Here is a 23,857-nt window from a genome sequence, read left to right as displayed (position 1 = left end):
AGCGAGGTTCTAACAGCTCCGCTGTAAAAATTAGGAACTGCCCGAAGCGCGTTCCAACGCGGCGCAATGTGCGTAAGGCATGACTGTCTGGCTTCACTGCAGAGCACAGCGAACAAGACAGCGGCCCATTCCTTACAAGTGATGGACTCACCAAGCTTGTCGCAAATTCGCGAGTCTGCTGCGCGTATTCAACAAGTGTTACAGGTATGCGCAATATGTGGCAGCGCAAGCTCTGTTTGAAACTCAGTACGCCCACTTGGTGCCAGACGCTATTCCCACTGTTGTGAGGAGAGGCCATGCGGAGAAGCCGAAGAATGTTGCAAGGGCTAATAATTGGCAACCGGGGGAGACAAATCTCTCACGAGACTGGTTGAACCCTCGACGTATATATCAGCGTAAGACGGAGCGACATCCGAAGACTGTGGTCGCACACGTTAAATAGAAAACTAACGATCATAATGCGCAGTACGTATTTTCCATGCTTTAATTAATGCGAACTCCTTGCCTACTTCAGCCGTTTTGAGCCTATATATATATATATATATATATATATATATATATATATATATCTATCTGTCTGTCTGTCTGAACTCCCCCCTTCCCCCCTTTCTTCGTTCCCATCTTCCCATATACGGCTACTCTCATTTCGCGTGAGTTGCTTTGTTGGGACGTTAAACTCCAAAATTTAACTTGGTCCTTGAGTTCATTATTTTAATTTTCCACCGACTCAAAAAAAAAAAAACGCGCTTTTTGCCGAAACCCGGGATCGAACCAGGGACCTTTAGATCTTCAGTCTAACGCTCTCCCAACTGAGCTATTTCGGCCGCTGCAAACCCTAGTAGAACCGGATGATAAGCTCGCACAGCAACGAAGGCTGCGCAAGCGACAGAATCTGGGGAGTGCGTATCACTCGTTGCAGCAGCCGCGCTCTGACGGACTTCCCTATATATATCTCCGTGCGCGGCGAAGAGACATTATCCCGGCTGCTATTTACTGCAGCGTTGTCGTCGTCGCCGTCGTCGTTGTTGTTGTTGTTGCTTCGTTTTTGCATGATATAACGCACCACTTGCACTTCCATCAGCAGCGCGCAGATTGCACAAGTTGAAAACGTCAAACAGTGACCGTTTGACCATGTACAATTTATTTCGCCTAAAAAAGAAAGAAAAAAAAATACAGGGAGACCCTACGGCCAGACAGAGGCACCCACGGACATCGTTTAACATTCATGCGATCCAAAAATATGACAGGTGTCACGGCTTTCTTTGACATTGTTTCTTTCTTTGATATTGACAATTTCTTAGAAAAGTGCTTTTCCGAGCATGAAAGAAGCCCGCGAATATACGCAAAGTACCTCGAGCGGCCAGTCGCGCGGCAATTTTGCCTATATTCGCGGGCTTCTTTCAAGCTCGAAAAAACACTTTTATGTAGCACTATTGAACAACGGAAAGCTATATCACTTTTTCATGTTGCTCTACAATTTTCTAATTACGACTTTTCATCTAATTATAATATTTGAGAAGTTAATCAATCAATTAATTAAGACTAATTATGCAGTTCGGCGGAACGCAAAAAATGATCTGAGTATCTCCAAGCGACGGCAAACAACATTACCTTAGTTCTGTCCAGCTACGTGGAAATTGCATATTTTAAAATCTTGGTGCTTGATAGTTGGGACACCCTGTATATATACAGTACATGCCCTGTATATATATATATATATATATATATATATATATATATATATATATATACAGGGCATGTACAGGGTAACCATTTTTAAGTGTTTCAGAATTGTTAAAAATCGCCTGTGGCAGATAGCATAATTCTTGTCCTTGAGCTGGATTATTCGAAGAGACGGACATTACCAGCACGAGAAATCGAAACACATACTCAACTAATTAGGAAAACATGCGCTAGGAAATACTTTGGCATTCCAGTCAACAGTTTCCTAAAAGCGTCCCTCGACCAATTTGGGACGTCAATGAAGTTTTTGCGTATTTGGGGACACATATCTCGTAAGTGGTGCTGGCCTTGGGATTTCTGCTAAGCGGAAGTAACTTCAAAGGATAGGCATAAGAAGAGCCAGTAGCACACCCAGGATCTCTGCCAGGAGGGGGGGGGAGCAAGCACTTTGCATAATATGTAATTTTCTTGCTTTAGCCAGAGGAATCCAACAGCAACTCAAATGCCTAATAATTAGAATAACGACACTAAGGATGATGACGATGTTTATTTCTTCAGCGTTTTACTCAAAGTAATTTAGGAGTGAATGAGTAAATAGAAGACAGTGATAGAGTGTTTTGTTAATCAGGAAAATTCGACCTCAAGCCATCTCCTGAAGAGTAATGCCAATGTGAACAGCATATATGAGCAAATATGGGTGACCCACACCGCAGCCTGTGGCCACTACGGCTACGAAGAAACAATCCATCGTGTTCCGTGCCAGTGCCCTAACTACAGTGTGCAGAGGTAATTCCTTTTCGTCGTGCTCAACCAGTTGGATGACCGGCCTCCATCGGAAGAAAGAATTCTACAACATCGACGGACTTAATATTGCATCCGAAGGCTGTACAAGCGCTACTGCGCTTCTTGGGATCCACAGGCCTGTATGAACACCTCTAGTTGGAACGCCCTTCTTGTTCATTTCTTTTCTCTCTCTGTCCTCTTTCAAATTCCTATTTCCTCCACCTCAGTGCAGGGTATCAATCCGGAAACTCGCATCTGGTTAACCTTCCTGCCTTTTCCTCTCTCTCTCTCTCTCTCTCTCCTTAGATGCTTTTTTTTTTTACGTTTTGTCACCACGGTTACACCGTCGACTTTATCTTATGCAAGAATTGAGAATTTCATCCTGAAATTATCTTGTAAATATGGCCCCAAGGCCCGGATAAAAAAGAGGATCAGGCCAGGTCCGTGCCCCCCACCCCTGCCTAACCAGCACGAGAGCGCACGCGCGGACACAGGAAGAAAGGGAGACAGAGAAATCTGTCGAACTTACTTAAAAAAGCCCAGCTTATCATACCCTTTGTCCTTTCTCTGAAGGACTTCCATCCACTGAGGGCAAGACGCACCTGATCCCCTTCTGAAAAGAAATTATGGCTTCGCCGCTTCTGTGGACACTGTGAAAGCATAGTCAACTCTAAAAACCACCAAAGAGCTCATGGGCGCGCAGAAGTCAACCGGATTTCTAAATTTAATCGGCGTCTCTAATTAAATAAGACGCACGCGTGTCATGTGCACAAGAGCATTTTCTTTGAAATTTCAATTTGATCTCATGTGCTTTGTCCTCTTTGCATTCCTCCCAATTTGCTTGTTTCAGTTTTCACACAAGGTTCTGGCTATTTTATCACTTGCGACCTTGTTGTTGGAACTGTTAATGCCAAAGTAACTGCAGGGAAAGCGCAGTTCTTTACAAGACGAACAAATCGGTTGACCTTAGACGCCAGTGACATTCCTGCGGATTTGGCACGAGATGACGCCGTGCTGTATAGGCTGCGCGTACATCCAACGCCGTTTTCTCAAGCAGAACCTAATGCCCTCATCATCGCGGAACGAGACACATAGTATCATGCTAGCCTGTCTGGAACAGGGTGCAAACGAAAAGCAAGCTCTACTCGCATCTCGCCCACGTGACGTCGCGAAGTACGTGAGACATATTAACCCAGAAAATGAGCGCCTGCTGCACGCATCGTTTGCCGCTGGGCGATCCGCGACCTCCAGTGTTACAGCCCTGTTTCACGCCACCGGCACCCGCGTACGCGCTGGAGCGCGATCGGGAATCAAAGACGTTCGGTCGACCCTGGGAGCGCTCCTCTTCAATGGAAAATGAAGCCCCCCGGGGAACTGCGGCCGGCCCATTGTTCATCGGGTCGTGAGAGGAACCGCGCGATGGACGACGCCCGATCCGGCGCCGCGGCGTGTCAGAGTGCGAGCAGCAGCTAATCAAGAGCCCGCCGTCTCCCGGGACGGCCAGCCCAGTAATGGGCTTCCTTAAAGACTTTCACGAGAAACCAGGCGTCGTCCTGCCTTGCAGTCGAGGGTGCCCAGCTGGCAGCCTCCCACCACATGCGGCGGACCAGCCGCCACATTTTTGCTCGCGTACCTGCGCCTTGTTCAAGGGCGGAACGCATTTACCAGCACTAATTTGACTCCTTTTTCGCAAACGCTGTTCGCTAACTAGATAAGGTCGGTCAGTGCTAAAGTGCAAGGATGTGCCGCTTGCACAATACTTTGGGCTTAAACACAGCATGTGTAGTAGCAGGATCGACTAGGAATATGTACGATATTAGAAAGGTGACCAAGTAGAGCGGGTCATCGCATGCTTCAACATTTAATTAATAATCTTATGCTCATGATATCCTGAATCATAACCTTGACAGCAATGTAGTATAAAGCAACTATAAGTATGGAACACTTCAGTGCTTACTGAGCGATTATAGTTCGCCAAATTAATTATTTATTGACGATGGCTGCCCTCGGTACCATGTGGAGCTATCTTTCCGCGAACTCCGTCATCTGTCAGCACCTGCAAGCATGGGCAAAGAACGCATGTTTTGGGCAAACTTCGTGTCAAGAAAGGTGAAATTTGCAACACAAAGCTCAACTCGAAGCCGTCATACGTGACATTGCGAATATTTCCGTTATGATTTGCCATGCGCTTGGTTTACGACTGTGACAAGGTAGTTCGTCGCAATCGGTCAACGGCGTGTCTCGATTTGCATTAAAAATACCTATGGAGTTTAGTAACGCTTTTATCAAAACGCTTTGGATGCGAATATACGAACGGTCTTATAGCAACAGTAACCAAGCTGGCGAATAAATCTAACTATTAAGCGTTACCAAACAACACTACCTTTATTGCCGCCCCAATATTTTTCCTTATGAATCCCGAATGAAACACACGCAGCGATAATCAGTCGCCTTTTGCGTGCTTGAGTGTCTGCTTGACGTCACAGGTGAGCCGAGTCGTTGGCAGCATTGCGCCTGCAGTTATACGGTGGCAAATAGCCAGTAGGCTGTGGGGAAATCGTTGTTCTTTAGAAGGCCAATCTGTGCAACGCAGTAATTAGCCAGGGATCAACTACCTGCGTAAGGAAGCTCAAACAAAAGAAGTTGTAGTAAGCAGAACGCCGTTCTTTTCTTTTCACAAAAGGCCAATGCTACAGGCAGCTGGGCGCGTTTGCCCAGGGACGCTGACCCTGCTCTCTGGCAGCGCGCAGTACGAAGAAGGACAGAGCCAGTTGTACGCATCGCTTGCCGAGGTTGTTCAAGCTCCTACGAATGCTGCTCGATGGCGAAGGAACATTGAGCGTGCGAGCTGAGAAAAGGGCCAGCAGCAGTAGAGAGAGGGCCGCCGGCTGCATGCGTGCACGACTGGAGACGGAAGCCCGCTGGAACAACCGAAGACCCGCGTGGTCCGCTGCCGGCAGATATCAATTTCCGGAGAGCCAGCGTACAACTAGCGCGCCTTATAATCAGCGCTCAGGGTTCGCACCCCGCGGCCAATAAACGGCGGCGGAAATTGACGTCATCCTCAAAACAAGAGTAACGGTTTTTCGCGTTCCCGTTTTTCCACCGCTCCACGGCGCCGCGGAGCAAACGCGACAAACATCTAGGGAGATCCATGGCGAACGTGCGCGCGAAGACTCGTCGCGGGAGGGTTAAGGAGAAAGAAAGATCGGGAGACAGAAAAGAACCAAAGAGGCGCGGATTCAGCGTATAATAACGCGATTAAATTGCGAAAACGTCGCGACGGATGGAGGGCTCCGCAAAATGCCGTATAGGCGTGGTGCCGAGCGTCCGAAAGGGATTTGGTTGTTTTTTCCGTTTCCAGGCTTCGGCCTGAACCAGTCAGCGGGCTTCGACCTTCGTCACTAAACATCGTTGTATCCGCAGCTCACGCGGCAGTGCGTACACTGTTAATTTTGTGTGTGTGTGTGTAAGAACACAAACACACAGGAAAAGTATGGCTATTTTTGCAACATATATTTTATGTTCTCTTCCGTCTTTTGTAAGCTGGTTTTTGTGTGATTTTACCAAAACAATCTGTTTATTGTTTTTCTGTAATATTATAGAAAAAAACTGTTAGATAGCTTTTTCCATTAAGGAAGTAACTTTTACTACCCTCATGACTTCAGCTTTCATGTAGTAAGAAAGAGTCAAATGCTGGAATGCGGTTGTAACAGATCATTTTTTTAGAACATGATTTGCCACGATCCGTTAACATTACCCAGCATCTTAGGTCCAATGCCCGGCCCTTCAAAACAGCGGCGGGTTTTGTATTTATTGTTCAAATACCTGTCAGAAATTGATTTAATTGGAAAGCTTTAAAGATTCACCATTTCTTATAGAAAAGCCTAAATTTACCCGCAATCTCACCTGTAAATATTAATATCAGGTCCACTTGCGCATTTCATACTTATTTTTATTCTCTTTTTTTTTCCACTCTCCTCTGGAATCTTTTAGTCCCATTCTCCATCCCTATACAGAGTAGCATGCCAGTGGTTGTATACACGCCGGCAAAAATCTCTCTTTTTCTAATAAAGGATCTCTCTCTCTCTCTCTCGCATGCAAAAATAGGCACGCCACATAGAACATATGAAATATGACTCCTCCCCACCCTACTTTCCCTGGTGATGCTGCACACAAATGTTAATTGAGGATGGTGAAGAGACGAACAAGTCTCAGTTCGCTCACAGTATTGATCACAAACTTTCACTTTAACCTATGGGGACTAATTCTGTTAAAATCAAGAAACATTCGGTCTGTGACCATAAAAAGAAAAAGTAATTTTGTGAAATGAAATAATCTCTGTTTCTTCCATTGAAGAAACTTTCAGTAGTAAAATATACATCTTTTCTTTGGTTTTTTTTTTTTTTTTTACATTTATTTTTACAGTGTTAGCCTTTCGGCGCTCCGCTCTGATGGCACGCTGTTGCGCTTCTCTTGAAGGTTAAAACGCACCGAAAGAAGAGTCGCGGTGCTAGAAACTTCTTTAAACGTGTTAGAGTGAGGTATTTCTTCATAGTTTCCAGATCTGTGGACCTGCCACCGGGGCCAACAGCTCTTCCAATCCGCGTTTTCATCCTTGACAGCTCCGGAGTTTCATAAGTGCCTGGAGGGCCCCGTCAAACGGCCCACCTGCGGCACTCACGTGGCATTCCGGGTACTCTTGAAAACGACGGTACATTGAGGTTGTTTTTTCCCCCGTTCCGCCCCCCCCCCCTTTTTTTTTATGAAGCTTGAGGAAGGATCAGACACAGAATTAAAGCCGCACGTTCTAGGTGTGCTAAAAGCAATGGTCCGCCATAAACCCAAAGCGAAGTGAAGGGGAAAAAAAAGATGGAAGGGGGGGGGGGGGGGGGGGGTGTTACACGTATCAGGCGTAGATAGACTAACATCGGATAATGACTTTCTTTTTTCGTACTCGCGTGGTCTGGATGGAAGCACGCTTGAAGCACCAGGAACAAGGAAGAGCAGGCGGCGCGCAGTTTCGTCTCCATTACTCAGGTTTGCACGTAACCATAAATTGTGACATTGACAGCCAATCTCTTGCTCTTTCCGGGAAGGAAAAAGCTCTAAAACGAAGACGCGAAAGCTTTCACACTTATTCCCAATCCGGTAGTCGCCTTCGCCATCCCGCGTCTCCAATATTTCACCTTGCTGACCTTGACTCGGGTACAAAAAGCAACTTCGGGCGCGCCGATTCGCCGCATTGTTGGCGAAGCGTCAGCTATATATATTACACGATTTTATGACGTCTCGCATACTCAAGAGCGTTTGCGCCACTGGTTATTACAGCAGCCGTTTTCCAACGCGGGTTCAGTGTAGCCTCGAAGCAACAATACAAGCGGTTAATTGGAAGATCAGTAGACCGCTTGTGTAAAATAATAATAGCAAAGGTTAATGCGACTTTAAGGTTAATCTTTACCAGAGAGAGAAGAATGGTGGCTGAAGGATCAAGGCAAGTTAAGGATACCTTCCAGTGTCTCACTCAGCGTGCAGTTCTTCTCCGAGATTCGACACCGTTCGCTATGGAGATCATATCAGTGCGAGCAACGTCAAGAACATGCAATTATTTAATGTTTATGTTCTACGACATAAACTTCGTTTCCGCCGTTGATGCTATCGCGCTGTGGAGCAGCGATTTTTCGCAACGGCCATGACACCAATGTGCGTGCCGCTTTGGATGGGATCCGTGTGATAATCAGCTGTAAAGCGTGATACAGGGGCAGGAATTACTGAAGTTAACGAACAAAAAGCACTTGACATTCCGCGGTGGTGACGGAACGGCCTTCCGCGTCTGACGCACCGCCATCAATTCAAAGGTTAGCTGTTGAGAAACGATCAGTGGAGTGGTGTACTCGCGAAGGTTCGCCGTGCGATCTACAAAATATGTTCATTCTGGTCATATCGCTGTGAATCCATGGAAGCGTCACATCAGTCAGAAAAAAAAATCCACCATCAACGCAGCGGGATATCGTGGTAAACTGTTCCTTTCTTATTTCTTTTCTTCCTCTTTTCTTTTGTCCATCTCTTCTTTTTTCTTGTTCTTCTTCCTTCTATCCTACTTCTCTCTCTCTCTATTATATTATCCTTCCTTCCCGTCTATCCTTGTTACCTTGTTTCTTTTCTCTCTCTCTCTTCCTTTCGTTCTCTCCTTGATCACTTCTTGCCTCCCGCTCATCGAACAGGAAGCCTCCAGCGTCGTGGGACCCGGCTTTCTGCGTCGCCTGGCCTTGTCCGATTAGACTTACAGTGTTAAACAAGGAGCAATCAAGTCGAGTTCCACGAGGTGCAGATTAGCAGACAAGAAAAGCCTCGCCCTTTAAGCGGCCACGATGCTCATTGCCTACGCTACTACCACCCTGTCGGTCGGCCTAAACTGGTTTCAAGTGAAAAGCATCAGCAGCTATATATCAGCATCGACTCATAAGAGATGACTGAAGCTCGCACGTCGCGTAGCTTCTCAACCTTTTCGAGAAACATGCCCTAGTGAACATCATAGCAGTTATTATTAATTGCATGCAATGAAAACATCTCATATTTTTGCAAAGAAAGAAACAGCAGAAAAAAAAGAAAACCCGTGAGAATAGTAAAAAAAAGTAAGCAAGGCAGGGGAATATAATGTACTACTACTCCAACCATACGTCCATAAAAATACACGCGTAGAGTATTTCGCTATGCAGTATTTTTTATCTGCACTACAATCTGGCGTTCACGACGATCGCGCAGCATTGAAAGTACTTCGATAGTCATGAACGCATAGTAGACGTAATGCGGAACCTATGCCACATCAAGGGGCGCTATAACGTAAAGCTATTCCAAGCTGTTTCTATTCCATTGATGTCATTATGCCTCCACAATTAGTCAAAAGTTGGCCAATTTCACATGTCTATCACGCAACGTCGCGAAAACTGGGAAAACTGAAATCTGATATGACGTGCACACACTGATAACCAGAGATCAGACGTTTAGGCAGTAAAAATTGCTGTTTTAAGCACCTACTACAGCTCAATAATCCACTGCTTTGTGAAATTCATTTCATTTTCTCACAAAAACGGAATGAGGCAGGTTGCCTAGGTTACTATATAGATTTATCTGAAATCTAGTGTGACTAGGGGCCACGGGAAAAATTCTGAGAGGAGTGACAAGCCAGCAACATACCCAAGATTTTCAAGTTTCATGCGGTGCCTATTTTCAGCGAGTATTAGTTTGTATGGAGAAAGGAATGTTCAACATCAACTGAAGTAAGCGGCACATACTTGTACTTCGGAACATTGAACGGTCTGTAATAGCAGAATAAGTTTCCTCCTATCAGAACCTTTCGCAGTTCTTTCAGTAGCGAAAACCCGATATTTTCGTCCGAGAAAGATTGAAGTTTCTATTAACTCTATCGGCAAAGGGACGGAATTAACTAAGCTGCGCTGTTCGCACGCAATTTCTTAGCCAAAAAGTTCTTACGATAAGATAAGGGTGCAACCTAAGAGGCAGCGCATTTAACTTACGGCGTCGTATGAGAGTGAGGAGGAATGAAAGCTCGGATTAAACGACAACAAATGAAAGAAGTGCGCTCAACTGATAGCATGATCGCACAACATGCATATGTAGCCGAGGCTATATCCTTACGGCAAATAACTGCACACCCCTCTTCGACAGTTTCCTTAATTTTCCGGGCGTATGCTACAGCGCCGACAAGCTGAACCGCGCTCGCCCGTTCACCACACCGCCGTCAAAAGAATTGCGGTGAAAGTGTTTCGCATTCCGCTCACATTTCTGCGAGAGACAGGACTGATGGACACATGGTGACATGGTGACATATTTGGCGCTGAAAGAGACGTTCAGTCGGATCAATTGCCGGCCAGGTCTTCCAGGATCACCCCGCCTGTATACATCATCATCATCATCATCACCAACACCCTATTACAAAGCTACTAAATGCCTTTATTTTGATACTAATTACGGAAATGAGAAAAAGCTCCATAATATATAGTTCGTATGGCCTCAAGGCCACAAGGCAAGGGGCACTGCACCCGCAAGTTCACCGGGACGGTATGTGAGCGCGGCACACGGTTGCAGGTGCGGCTCTAATGCCGCACATAAGCTCAATATCAGCACCCTCGCCAGCCCGTACCGTGCAAGGGGCTGGTCGACGACGTCGTCAAGCGCCAACCGACGACGAAACGCGCGCTCACTTCGCATAGGATCACTGTAGAGGGCACGAAGAGCTATTATAGCAGCCCTAAAAAAGAAATGCAGAAAGAAGCCGTGACTATCAACACTCGCCAATTATGACAGGAAACTTGACTACGTAACATCCACACCTGCAGGTTTCGCTGCCTATCACACTTTGACATCGTATCAGCGTTCATCGCTTCTTCTTAGCTTCTCCTCTGCTGATAAAACACGATGATGCCTTGCACCGGGTCAAGAGTTTGTTCTTGCAGGATCAGGCGGCCGGCATTCCGACAGAGGCGAAATGCACAAAGGGGCGTACAGATCAATTTTGGAGACCGGTTATAAATCATAGGTTGGCAATGTCAGAGCCTGGAGCCCTTAACTGCACTGTCTGCCATAGCCCAAGTGGCACCTCATAGAAGTCAAGGCTAATCAGTCACCACGATGAATCAGTCAGCGCCAATGTTGCCATAAATTTACCAGCCTTATAAGAACACGCCCAAGTGCACGACAGAATACTGCACAGCACCGTACTCGAAGCAAATAGCAGTTCAGCCTTCTAGCTGGTTTCGGATCAAATCGGTTCAACTCGTCGGCTGACACCCTTAAATTTGTTCAGAGCAGTCACTGCACATATAGTACGATGCCAAGGTGGTATCCGGCCAATCGACGCCCGATGCCCTTCTGTAAACATGTGAATGCGGCCTTGCAGTACGAAGCGAAGTGCGACTCAAGAGCAATAGTCCGTTAAAATTCCGCACGAATTTTGGATGTTCTAAAACGTCATAAGCGTACTTTTATGTTCACTGCAGGACGAAGGCCTCTCCCAGCGATCTCTAATTACCCCTGACCTGCGCTAGCTGATTTCAAGTTATGCCTGCAAGTTTCCTGATTTTATTATCCCACCTACTTTTCCGCCATCCCCAGCGCTTCCTTTTCCCTAGCACCCACTCTGTACTTCTAATGGACCACCGATTACCTGCCCTTTAAATTAAGCAGCCTGCCCAGCTTCTATATTCAAGTATAACTGACAGATTTCGGTGGCATCCATGTATGCACAAACTTATAATCATCAGCATTGGCTCGAGCATCGTCGTCTTCTTCCGCAGCTGGCTCGTTGGCGCCAATCGGTTTGCGCTCGTGCTCGTGCTCGGCACGCGCTCGTGTCACTGCTCAAGCGTTCGCCGTCGTCGTCGGCTTCCACAGTTCGCTGCGTTGTCACTCATCATTCCAGCGTAGATTTTCACTTCTCTTCTGTCGTCGTAATGGGGAGGCTGCGTTTACGGATGTATGAGCCATTGCTTAAGAGGGTATGAGCCATTCATTGTCTTACGTAACGGACAGATTTAATTTTGAAGCAATTTTACGGAGATCCATCCAGAATGAACGCGCTCTGGAAAGGGCTCGTCGTCGACGTGCCGATTCTAGCGTGAGGGCTGCCAAAGCCCAGGTGAAATGCCAGCGAAGAGCCGCCGACTCCGAGTTGCAGGAGCGCGATGTTAAGGCCAAACGTCAGCGCCGTCTTGCCCTCCAAGAAGCAGACAACGGTGGTGCACGCCTCGGCAACGCTAGCGCCAACTTTCCCGATGCGACGGCCAGGTTTCAAGGCGATTTTCTAAACCGGAACTTCGGAGCCAGCTGCAGTGCGTGTGACCGGCTGTGGCTCGAGCACAACGTGGTACTCATCAGTGCAATTCGTTCGGAGGAACACCTAATAAACACACGACAAGCTTCGCTTACCCCCATTTCCTCGACGGGGGAGGGGCTACTGATTTTTTTCCCTTTCAATTTCAACTACCACTACTCCTGTTTGCTCTCTGATCCACACCGCTCACTTCCTCTCTCAGCGTTAGGCATACTATTTTGTGTTCCATCGCATGTTTGAGCGGTCCTTAACTTATTCTCACGATTCATTGTTAACCTCGAAGTTTCTGCCCCATATGATAGTACTTGAAGAATGGAATGACTGTACCATTTTCTTTTCAACGACAGCGGTGAGCTCCCGGTCACGATTTGGTAATGCCGGCCGTATGCACTCTGACCCATTATCATTCTTCTGTAAATTTCCGCCTCATGATCAGGGTTTCCTGTGAGTAATTGACCAATATAATCTTGCTCCTGTACATACTCTAGAGCCTCCCTGCTGATCATGGATTCTTGTTCGCTTGGCAGGTTATTCAACATTACCTTTGTTAGCCTCTTAGACTTTCTCGGTGGTCCTCAATCGATTGTTGCAATGTGTCCACAGCGTTGCTGAACAGGACAATGTCATCGGCAAGCTGAAGGTTGTTGAGATATTCGCCGTTAATAATAATTAATATTTTTGTTTGTATTTTTACTGCATTATTTGTTTTTTGACTCCACTCCTTTCTGTAACGCCTTCGGGCCTTGAAAGTATGTGAAATAAATAAATAAATAAATAAATCATCGCCCTTGATCTTCCCCAGTCTAATAGCTTGAATACTTCTTCTAAGCATGTAATTATTATAACTGGAGAGATTGTGTCTCCTTGCCTGACGATCTTCTCGATAAGTATTAGTGCGATAGCAATTATATGGACACTCCAAGTGGATTTCTGCCGTCGGCGTCGTCAGCGTTGTCGCCGTGAGGTTCCGTATAAAGTCCAAGGGTGATAAAATCGTCGCCGCGCGCCGTATGTGTATGTGCGAGTGAAAGCGCGCGAGGGACGCGCGCTTTCACGGAGGCGACGTTTAGCTGAGGCACCAAATGCGTATCTTGCGACCGGGCGCAAGGGGAACTGGCGACTCAATCTCCCACGCGAAAGGAAGAAAGCGGGAAGGCAGCGCGGGAGGGAGGGGGTGCGTAAAGCCCCTCAATGTCTAAAATATAGCGCACTAGACAATGGTTGAGTGGGCCGAACGGCGCTCTCCCGCTGAGGCGCCGCGTGTGGAAACATTGTGCGAGGCCGCTGCGAGCGAACCGGATTGGGGGAAGACGCACTCCGAGGCATATTCAACGTACTTTCGCTGCGGGCACCGAGGCCGATTGCGCATAGTACGCTCTTAGAATAGTGCTTTATTTCAACTGCAAATTTACGTATACACCATTTTGCCAAACATATACATTTGAGGCATGGATTATACAACGCGACGTCTTCAATTTTGCTGTCGTTGTCAAGCGCGTCGTCTGCTCGCGAGTGCGCGTTCGCTATGCGGAGGCTGGCGGACGCCCAGTTTTTCTCGCAGAACGTCTGTGCAGTACATTTTTCTTATGTTTTATTTGCTTTGGTGCACCCATGACTCTTACGGCCGGTACCAAATGTAGTTTTAGCCAGGTGAACTGCTGTTTTTACCACTGTCTTCAAAAGGTAACAGGTATCTCTGCAACATGAAGCTACGTAATAAAGTTTTATTATTGATATCGTGTCATTTTACGCGCGCTTCTTGTTGGTGGATATTGATCAGGGACAATGACCGAAGAAAACAATACTAGAGTGAAATAAAACAGGTTTATTAACTGCATGGCGCAACGAATGTATTTCTAGGTAATTAAATGAAAGGGTACATATACATATATATTCACGATATATATGTAAGGGGAAAAAATCAAACATTCTAAATGCACTAATTGAAAAAGGGAGAACTCCCTACCGGAATAAGCGCACGTGGTTTCAGTAACAAACACACTTATTAGTGAATACTGCACATAAAACTCATTCGCAGAAATAATATTCATAGCACGCAAAACCATATATATATATATATATATATATATATATATATATATTATATATATATATATATATATATACAAGTGATATTGATATACTGTACGACGCCGAATAGTCGTTTCCGTTCGAATGTAACGCATAACAGCACTATTGAAGTCTCGAAGGTGAGTGACCGATGCAAGTGAGGAATGTTGTTCCGAATGATTGTGCTGCCGGAGAGTCATGGCTGTGGCGCATAGGGGCAGTTCCTGCAAGAATTAACGCACGGTTGTTGATAAGTCCTGCTTAACAAGTTCCTAGCTGTCATTTAATATAAACACCCCGTTTTGGGGCAGCTTGTAAATCTGCTAACTTGATTCATACAAGGAAAACTTTTTTTGACAGTCTCACCATGCTTGCAACCCATTAAAACTGGGCGCCCCATGTGGTACCACACTTATCTTCTACAACGAACGCAACAGATCTGCACGTGTATGTGAGACATGGCGTTCCTTTAATTGTTTCATTATGGTCGTTATGATAGTGCACCGGATAACTGAAAGCAGCCGTTTATAATATACAACTGCTGAGTTCAGCGGTCATACATTTGGGAACGGCATTACATTTATGTATGAAATATAGGATAAGCGTAACATGTTTTTCTCGGAAATCAGGCTCTAGAATAATTTATTTCGTTTACACCCCTAGAAAAAAGCCGAAGAACGCAGCCACCTGCTTTTTTTAATACAAATTCTTCGGTTTTACGTAGCAAAACCACGATATGATTATGAGGCACCCGGTTTATTTTTCACCACCTGAGGTTCTTTAACGTGCACCTAAATAGAAGTATACGAGTCTTTTTCCATTTCGTTCCCATCGAATTCCGCGACCTGGATTGAACCCGCGAACTCCAGTTTAGCAGCGCAACGCCGTATCCACTATATAGCCACTAATTAGGCTACGGGGCAGCCTTTCTTTCTTTTCTTTTCCTTTTTTTTTTTTGAACTATTGACTGTAAAATAAATTCCACGTACGGCTTATGGCCAAAGATTAGCATATAATGACTCACTAAACCGTTTTCGGCTCTCGAGGTCCGACCAATTACCCCGCATTCTGTTGCGCGAGGAAGGCGGAAACTTGAATAGAATGTTGCGCTGCAGTTTACTCTTTTTTTATCTATAACAATGCTTCCCGTAAATCTGAGTACAAGGCGCAGGATGGGGAAGATATGCTTTACTTGTTCGAAGCGGCAAGCAGGAAGGTTAGATATTGTTATGTAGTTATATATTGGTTACATATTGTTACACAGCTGCTACGTCATCCTGTGACGACCTCTTCCACCAGCCTTCGCGGTGTGACAACTTACCCCGCATCATTCGTCGTGAGGTCGAAGCAGCACAACAGGCGGCCCCTTCATTCCCGTCACCTGATCATTCTCCGGCGACGATCTCCTTGATCCAGGCCGTCGTCCGTTGTCCAAGAGTTGTCCAACGTCGGCTTGCATGCACTACGTTCGTTCCGTGCCCTCGGAACCTATTTCTCACCGCACATATCTACCCCGCACCTCCACCAAATAATGTTACGTGTAACTGATGCCCAAGGCTATTTACACTTTATTTACAGGGAAGATAACGGAGGCCAAAATGGCGATTCTATAGCAAGCGGGAACCCGTCGTCTTCCTTCTCCTCAGTGTAGCCACACTGTGGCGGCGGCTGTTCCGTATCAATATGTTTCTTCGTCTGCCTCTCGCAAGACCTACTGATGAAAAACTATATGTGCAACAATACACACGAGAGATACATGCTGCTTGAAGAACGAGAAAAATATTTGTTCTCCAAAGGGAACCGTACAGTAACATAGCAGAATGAAAGCCGTCACTGCAGCCGCAATGCACGGGTAATCACCGAGCGGCATTAAAAAATAAAATAACATAAACACAAGAAAGAAAGAAATTTATTCTTAAGGCATAAATACGTGTCATATGCAATTATGAACACCATTTGAGCAGTTTGAACGCAAATACCAGCGTGCCAAGTAGTACGAATGACCCTGCCGAGCGGTATCGCCAGCAGTTTCCAACGACGCGACCTTGCTGCGGCCCAATCCACTTCGATCGCAGCGCCGCCACAGTATTTCTCCACGTCGGGCGCCTCACTGCAACGCATGCGCCGCCCCAGCCGCTCGTCCCACTCAACCGTATTCTAGTAGACTCTAGTCTAAATGTAGCACCAACTATTACCCTCCTCCTCCGCTCCACGGTACCGCTCGGCGCGACCAGCGCGACTTCGACAGTGGCGCCGCTTTTGTCGACCCTGCCGTAGCAGACGGCGGCTAACGCGCTAACAAAGGAAATCCGCGGAAAATTCCGGTCGCGCTTAGAGCACTTTCGTTTCACTGGGTCGTAAATGGCGATAGAAGCGCGCTGGAAAGAAAAAATATGCAGAAACGCAACGCGTGCGTCCACGTGACACGGATTGGGCAATGGGGAAGCGGAGGTGATTGGCGTGACAGGTGGCGGCGAGAAGGAAACGCCAGAGTGAGCGCGGTGGCGGCAAGATCTAAGAATGGCGCTACTTTTGGAACATTTAGGGGCTTTATGGGTGCGGCTTCTACTCTGCCAAAACTGCGTACTTGTACTTTGCGCGACTGCGGGCTGTCTCGCGCACCGTGTCTTTAAAGCGATCTCCACACGGCTCTTACCTTACTATGCGCTGTGCTTTCGCCGCTCAGTTTCCGTTGAAGCGATAGACCACACGAACCTTCGCTTGCTACTGCCGCCGCTCTTGCTCACGCCATCGTTTTGACAGTGGTTGTCTGCGGTTATCGAGTGTGATCTATTCATGTTGGCTTGTGCGCGCTGATACCATGCCGGTTAATTCAGTTAGTAAGCGAATGCGTCCAAGTTTATGCAGCCGATAAAACTACTATCCTTACTCGTATAGCTCGCTACTGTTTTGCTATCGCAATTGATGATTCGCCTTTCGGGCGAAATTGCGAAGTTGTTTTTCCTTACAAGCGCCTAAGAATATTATAGCTAGGTCTGTTGCAATTTATTTTCTTTCTTCACTACCCCCCCCCCTTCTTCCTTTCTTTTTTGTATTTTTGTTCTTGTTTTTTAGATAGCTGCAACGAAGCTTATACAGGGTGTTTCACGTGTACTTCCACGTAACTTTCAGTATAGTATTGACGACAATGTCACGCGCGACAGCTATATGAGCAGGAGCGGATCAACGTGACACATCAGGCGAGCGAACATCCTGCTGTTTCGGAGACAGTAGTCCTCAGTCTGCCGCGTGAGCCGCAAATGGCGGTAATAGAGACGCATCCGTGCGCCTGTCAACAGATGCTCATCAGTGTACAGGTACTGCGCAGGCGCCTATGCGCTTTGCCATTGTGCACGCAGCAGCGCTTTCTTGCGAGCCCGTTCGACACTGCAGTTAATGTTCGAAGCGTTTGTCCGGATTTCTTTTTTTTTTTTCTTTCAAGCGCAGAAGAATATTATGGCTAGGTCTGTTGCAATTTATTTTCTTTTTTCACTCTCCCCCCCCCCTTCCTTGTTCCTTTCTTTTTTTGTGTATATTTTTGTTCTTATTTTAACAGCGAAGCTGTTTAAGCCAGCCGTAATTTGTAGTGCGTAGCCGTGGTAGCCATGGCAACCCGGAGGAGGAGGAGACATGCACGAGGTCTCATCCTCGCCAGCTCCATGCCTTCCCGACCCCTGCCTCTCTTCTCTCCGCGGCGCGCTGAGCCAGGAGAAAAAAAAAGGTGAAAGCTTGCACTAGGCCGCGCAAAGCTTGAGACACAGCGAAGCTGGCCGATTGATATCGAGCGGCTAGCCTCCAACGCGTTCGGTGTCGGCAAGCAGCAGCGTTCTTGGCCCTGTGCCAACCTTGGTTAGCCTGCCTGTGTTTGTGGCATGCCAGGAGCGCTGTCGCTCGTAGGCGCCGACGCGTCCAGCGCTAGTCACGCGAAATGTCGCCAACGCGTTCGGCGTCGCCAAGCGACAGCGTTCTTGGCACTGTACTAAACTTGGTTAGCCTGCCTGCGTTTGTGGCATGCCAGGAGCGCTGTCGCTCGTTGGCGCCCACGCGTCCATCGCTAGTCACGAGATATGTCGCCAAAGGGAAGGTACCTCCGAAAATGATCACTCGAGAATACCTTCTTACATGCGTAGTTAAGTTATAATAAACCAAGTTCAGACCTAGCAGCAACCAAGTTCATACCTATAGCAGTAGCAGCCAGTAAGCTTGGCTGTGCCTAAGCTTGGCGCGACCGAGTGAAAACTTGCCTGGTTTTTTTTCAGAGAGCTGCAACGGAGCTTATACAGGTAGTTTCACGTAACTTTCACGTAACTTTAAGTACAGTATTGACGACAATGTCACGCGCGACAGGTATATGAGCAGGAGCGGATCAACATGACACATCAGGCGACCGAACATCCTGCTGTCTCGGAGACAGTAGTCCTCAGTCTGCCACGTGAGTCGCAAATGGCGGTAATTGAGACGCATCCGTGCGCCTGTCAACAGATGCTCATCAGTGTACAGGTACTGCGCAGACCTACTGAGCCTATGCGCTTTGCCATTGTGCACGCAGTAGCGCTTTCTTGCGAGCCCCTTCGACACTGCAGTTAATTTTCGAAGCGTTTGTCCGGATTTTTTTTTCCTTACAAGCGGCAGAAGCATATTATGGCTAGGTCTGTTGCAATTTATTTTCTTTATTCACTCCCCACCCCCTTCCTTGTTCCTTTCTTTTTCGTATTTTTGTTCTTATTTTTCAGATAGCTGCAACGGAGCAGGGTGCTTCACGTAGCTTGAACCAAGAATTTAAAAAAAAAAGTGGTTAACAGCAGCTGAATGATACCGGCAACATATAGTTTGCCGTCGCGTGGCGCTTCTTAGAGCACATTTTTATATTCCGCTTAATTAGTTCATTAAGTAAGATCACTTATGCAAAATTTTTAATATTCACTTTAAGGTTAAGTGCATTTCGTTACGTTGTAGAGGGGATTCAGAAACTACCGATCCCTTTGTGCTGCATGGCAAAGGTGCTGAACCTTTGCGTGGTGATCTTTTTATGCGTTTAAAGAAAGCCTGCGAAATATAAAATAAATATCACCGCCCCTTCCACTCGGTGAACATGGTCGAACAGCAAAGCTGTGTTAGTTACACCGAATGTTAAACCATGGAAGTCAAAGTTCGCAAGCAGTCTATATTGTAAATGTTTTGTTTCACCTATCTTTCACCTCGTTTTCGCTTTTGCGTACTTCGCGTGGTAACCATGCTTTAAAAAAGAGTACGGCCTGATGGGGCTTCAGCCCCCCCCCCCCCCCCCCCCGAAATTTTTTCGTGCTGGCATGCACCGCCGACCAAAACTACCACCGACGACGGCAATCATGCTGGATTTTGTCTACGATGTCCTTTTCACGCTCGAAAAGACATTTCGGCACAAACATTGCGAACTCGGGCTGGATTTCATGACAACGCCCTTGCACCTGGAGTCACATAACGCAAGCAGCCCCATCCGAGCACAAACTTTCAACGGCTTTTCGATAGCGAGCGGGCGCGTTGCGGCATCTCGCAGCGGCCGCGGAATAAACGGAGCGCATGGATTTCAATTACGACGTAAGGTAAACGAAAGACAGGGAGGTTAACCAGAGGTTATCTCCGGTTGGCTACCCTGTACCGGGGGAGGGGTAAAGGGATGCGAAAGGAGAGAGAGAGAAAAATAAGTGAATATAAAGAATAAACAAAAAGGAAGGAAACAAGAAAATCACACACGCACACAAAAAAGAACTGTTTCTGTGGGCACTGTCATGAAGTCCGCGAAGGCGTTCGCGTGTTGCATTGTCTGAACGTTCCGTCCTAAGTAACACAATGCAGAGTCACAATTTGTCATTGAGTCCGGTGTCTTTCAAGTAACGCAGCAGTGCCTTCAGGGCGGCTCGCGCCGTTGTTTGTGTAGGCCAGTTTCCAAGGATGTTCTTTTCTGTTATTGGGCGTTTGTCCAGTTGATCTATTGTCGCTGAGAGAGCTGCTCTCTGCGGGTTGAAACGAGGGCACTCACAAAGAAGGTGTGCGATTGTTTCGTTACACCCGCAGGATTCACAAAGTGGGCTATTGGCCATTCCGATACGAAAGGAGTACGCATTTGAAAATGCTACTCCAAGCCATAGATGGATTAGAAGTGTGCAGTCCCGTCGTGGAAGGTCGAATGGAATACGAAGCTGTAAATTAGGGTCCAGGGCATGAAGGCGTGCACTTGTGAAATCGGAGGAATTCCATTGCATCAATGTTAGTTCACGCGCAAGCGCGGAAAGTTTGTTCGCTGCGTCGGCTCTCGAAAGAGGAATGGCAACGCAGTTGACACCGTCATGAGCAGATCGGGCCGCTGCGTCCGCTCGATCATTGCCATGTATGCCACAGTGACTAGGCAACCACTGATATATTATATTGTGCCCTTCATCAATTATGCGATGGTGTACTTGTCTTATCTCTGCGACGAGCTGCTCATGTGATCCATGGCGCAGTACTGAGAGTAAACTCTGTAGGGCTGCCTTGGAGTCACAGAAGATTGACCATGGATGGGGTGGTTCCTCCAGAATGAAATGAAGAGCCGCACGGAGGGCTACCAGTTCAGCAGCTGTTGTTGATGAGACATGTGACGTCTTTAGCTGCATCTTGACGGATCTTGCTGGAATCACCACTGCGGCAGCTGAACTTGTAGGTGTGACTGAGCCATCGACATAAACATGTACGCGGGCACTGTGAACCTCATGTAAAAGTCCTAACGTGGCCTGTTTCAGGGCAGATGACGGCATGTGAGCTTTCTTTGTGATTCCTGGGATGGTGAGGCGTATGTCAGGTTTGTGCAGGCACCTTAACGGTGAGGATGGTCTTGCTGCAGGCATGTAGTTCGATGGCAACGAGGTATGATTGGCTGCAATTATACGACTGAAAGTTGTGTGTGGCCTTTCTGTAAGTAAAGATGCAAGATGGTGGGAAGGTAGTCGGGCAACGTGCCGAATATGCGCCCTGAGGGCGTCGGTGGCTAAGTACGTTGTTATTGGGTGGTCTCGCGCAATGACAATCGTTGCCGCCGTAGACGCACACTTCGGGAGACCGAGACACGTCCTTAGGGCTTGAGCTTGTAGTCCCTGGAGTACACGCAGGTTTGTTTTGCAGGTGTTGCCTAGCACCGGGAGGCTGTATCTTGCGAAACCGAGGAATAAGGCACAATAAAGCTGCAGCATTGACCGCACCGATGTGCCCCATGATTTTCCACCGAGGAATTTAAGGAGGTGTGTTATGGTCGTTAACCTCTTCTTTAGGTATGAAACGTGCGGGCTCCATGAAAGGTCGCGGTCGATAATTACCCCTAAAAAGCGGTGTTTCCGTGCGTTTGCAATTGTTTGCCCATTGACACTTACAGAGTAAGGCCTCATTGCCTTCCGAGTGAATGTAACAAGGCAGCATTTCTCTGAAGACAGCTCCAAGTTCTGTTTTCGTAAGTACAGTGATGTTAACGTAGCTGCCTTTTGTAGCCTTGCTCGTACCTGCAGTCGTGTTACAGCAGACGCCCAGATGCAGATATCGTCAGCATAGATTGATATTCCAACGGTGTTGGGCAAGCATCTGACTAGGCCAACGAGCACTAAGTTGAATAGTGTCGGGCTCAACACCCCACCTTGTGGTACTCCACGGAATGTTTGGTAGTGAGTCGTGGCGCCATCCTCGGTCATCACGAAGAAATGTCTGTCGGTCAGATAGCTGCATAGCCACTGAAAAGTGCGGCCACCAATTCCGGCTTCAATCAGAGCCTCTATAATGGCATAATGTGCTACGTTATCGTAGGCGCCTTTTATGTCAAGGAACAATGCCGCAGTGAGTCGTTTCAGACGTTTTTGATGTTGAACAAATGTGACCAAATCGATGACATTGTCTATGGATGAGCGCCCACGCCGGAAGCCAGCCATAGCATCTGGGTACACATTGTATTTCTCCAGGTACCATTCCAGGCGCGTCAAAACCATTCTTTCCATTATTTTTCCTATGCAGCTGGCCAGAGCGATGGGGCGGTACGATGACAAATCTAACGGTGATTTACCTGGTTTGAGAAGTGGTACCAAGTGGCTGCATTTCCATTCACGTGGAACCACACCATTGCGCCAAGACTCGTTGTAATGGTTTAGCAGCACGAGTTGCGCCTTCTGGCCAAGATTGCCGAGCGCCGTATAGGTAACGCCGTCTGGCCCAGGTGACGAAGAGCGCCTGCAAGTCGCCAGGGCCGCATCAAGCTCCTCCATCGAAAACATGACATCCATACGGGAGTCCCGGGACGCAGGAGTGACACATGGTGTAAGTGCACATTGGGGCTGCAAGCCAGCAAGTCTTGAACAAAATTCTTCAGCAATCTGAATCTCTCTGCAACCTTGGTGCAAAGCGAGAGATTTGAAAGGAACACGCTGTTGCGGTGATACGCGAAGTCCACGCACGGTCCTCCATATCTGAGATAAGCGCTGACGTGGATCCAACGACTCACAGAATCGTTTCCATTTTTGAGATTGGAGCGCATCGATGCGCCGCTGAATCTTCTTTTGTATTCGCCTTGCCTCTCTGAGATCGTGGATGGATTTTGTTCTCCTGTATCTTCTTTCCGCCCGCCGGCGAATCGCTCGTAGTCGCTGCAATTCGGCTTCAAATTCTTCATATTTCGGGAACGGCTGAAAACCGCGCGTGGTCTCTTTCATGGCTGTTTGAATTTCGTGTTCCAGACTAGAATGGTTTCCTTCCTGACATACTTCCTCCATGTGTGACCGAAACGCTGGCCAGTCAATTCGTTGGAGAGTCGTGGAGGAGTATTTCAATAGTCCCTTGATCTTCAGATACGTGGGAATATGGTCGCTGCCATGTGATTCGATATCTGAGAACCATTGCACTTTTCGTTCAAGACGCCGAGAGACCAGGGTCAAATCTAGGCAGCTGCTGTATGTAATCCCTCGTAAATATGTTGGACTACCATCGTTGAGGCAATAAAGGTCGTGCTGTGTTGCAAAAGATACAAGCCTCTTTCCCCTAGAGTCCATCTTCAAACTCCCCCAAAGCGGATGGTGAGCATTCAAATCTCCAGTGAGGATCGTAGGGCCGGGTGTCGTGGATAACACGTCGTGCAGTCGTTTAGAGTCGAAGCGACTTGAAGGAGCAATGTAGGCAGCGACGAGAGTGAACGTAAGTTTCTTCGTCTTTACGATTAAACAAACGTACTGGTTGGTGTCGTGAGGTGGGATTAGGTGCAACACGTACGTCAGTTCACATCTTATATATACAATCACCTTGCTCACAGCACCACAGGTAGAGGACATGAATGCTTCATATCCAGAAATGCGGATGGCATTTTGAACGTTCGGTTCACAAATTACGAGGATGGGAAAACGGTTTTCGAAGACAAAGTGTCTAAAATCTGAAATTCTTGATTTGAGGCCCCGGGCATTCCACTGCAACAGAGAGGCTTTCTTG

The 23,857-nt window shown here is 47.2% G+C and overlaps 1 non-coding gene across 1 annotated transcript; it reads right to left on the bottom strand.

Annotated features, from left to right (window-relative positions):
- Window positions 1-751: 751 nt before the first annotated feature.
- On the bottom strand, window positions 752-824 carry Trnaf-gaa (transfer RNA phenylalanine (anticodon GAA)). The gene has a single exon. It is a non-coding gene; the product is annotated as a tRNA-Phe (tRNA).
- Window positions 825-23,857: the final 23,033 nt, after the last annotated feature.

Source organism: Dermacentor silvarum, chromosome 1 (assembly GCF_013339745.2).
Source record: "Dermacentor silvarum isolate Dsil-2018 chromosome 1, BIME_Dsil_1.4, whole genome shotgun sequence".
NCBI lineage: Eukaryota > Metazoa > Arthropoda > Arachnida > Ixodida > Ixodidae > Dermacentor > Dermacentor silvarum.
Note: the sequence above shows the minus strand (reverse complement) of the source record. Positions and strands in the feature narration are given on the sequence as shown.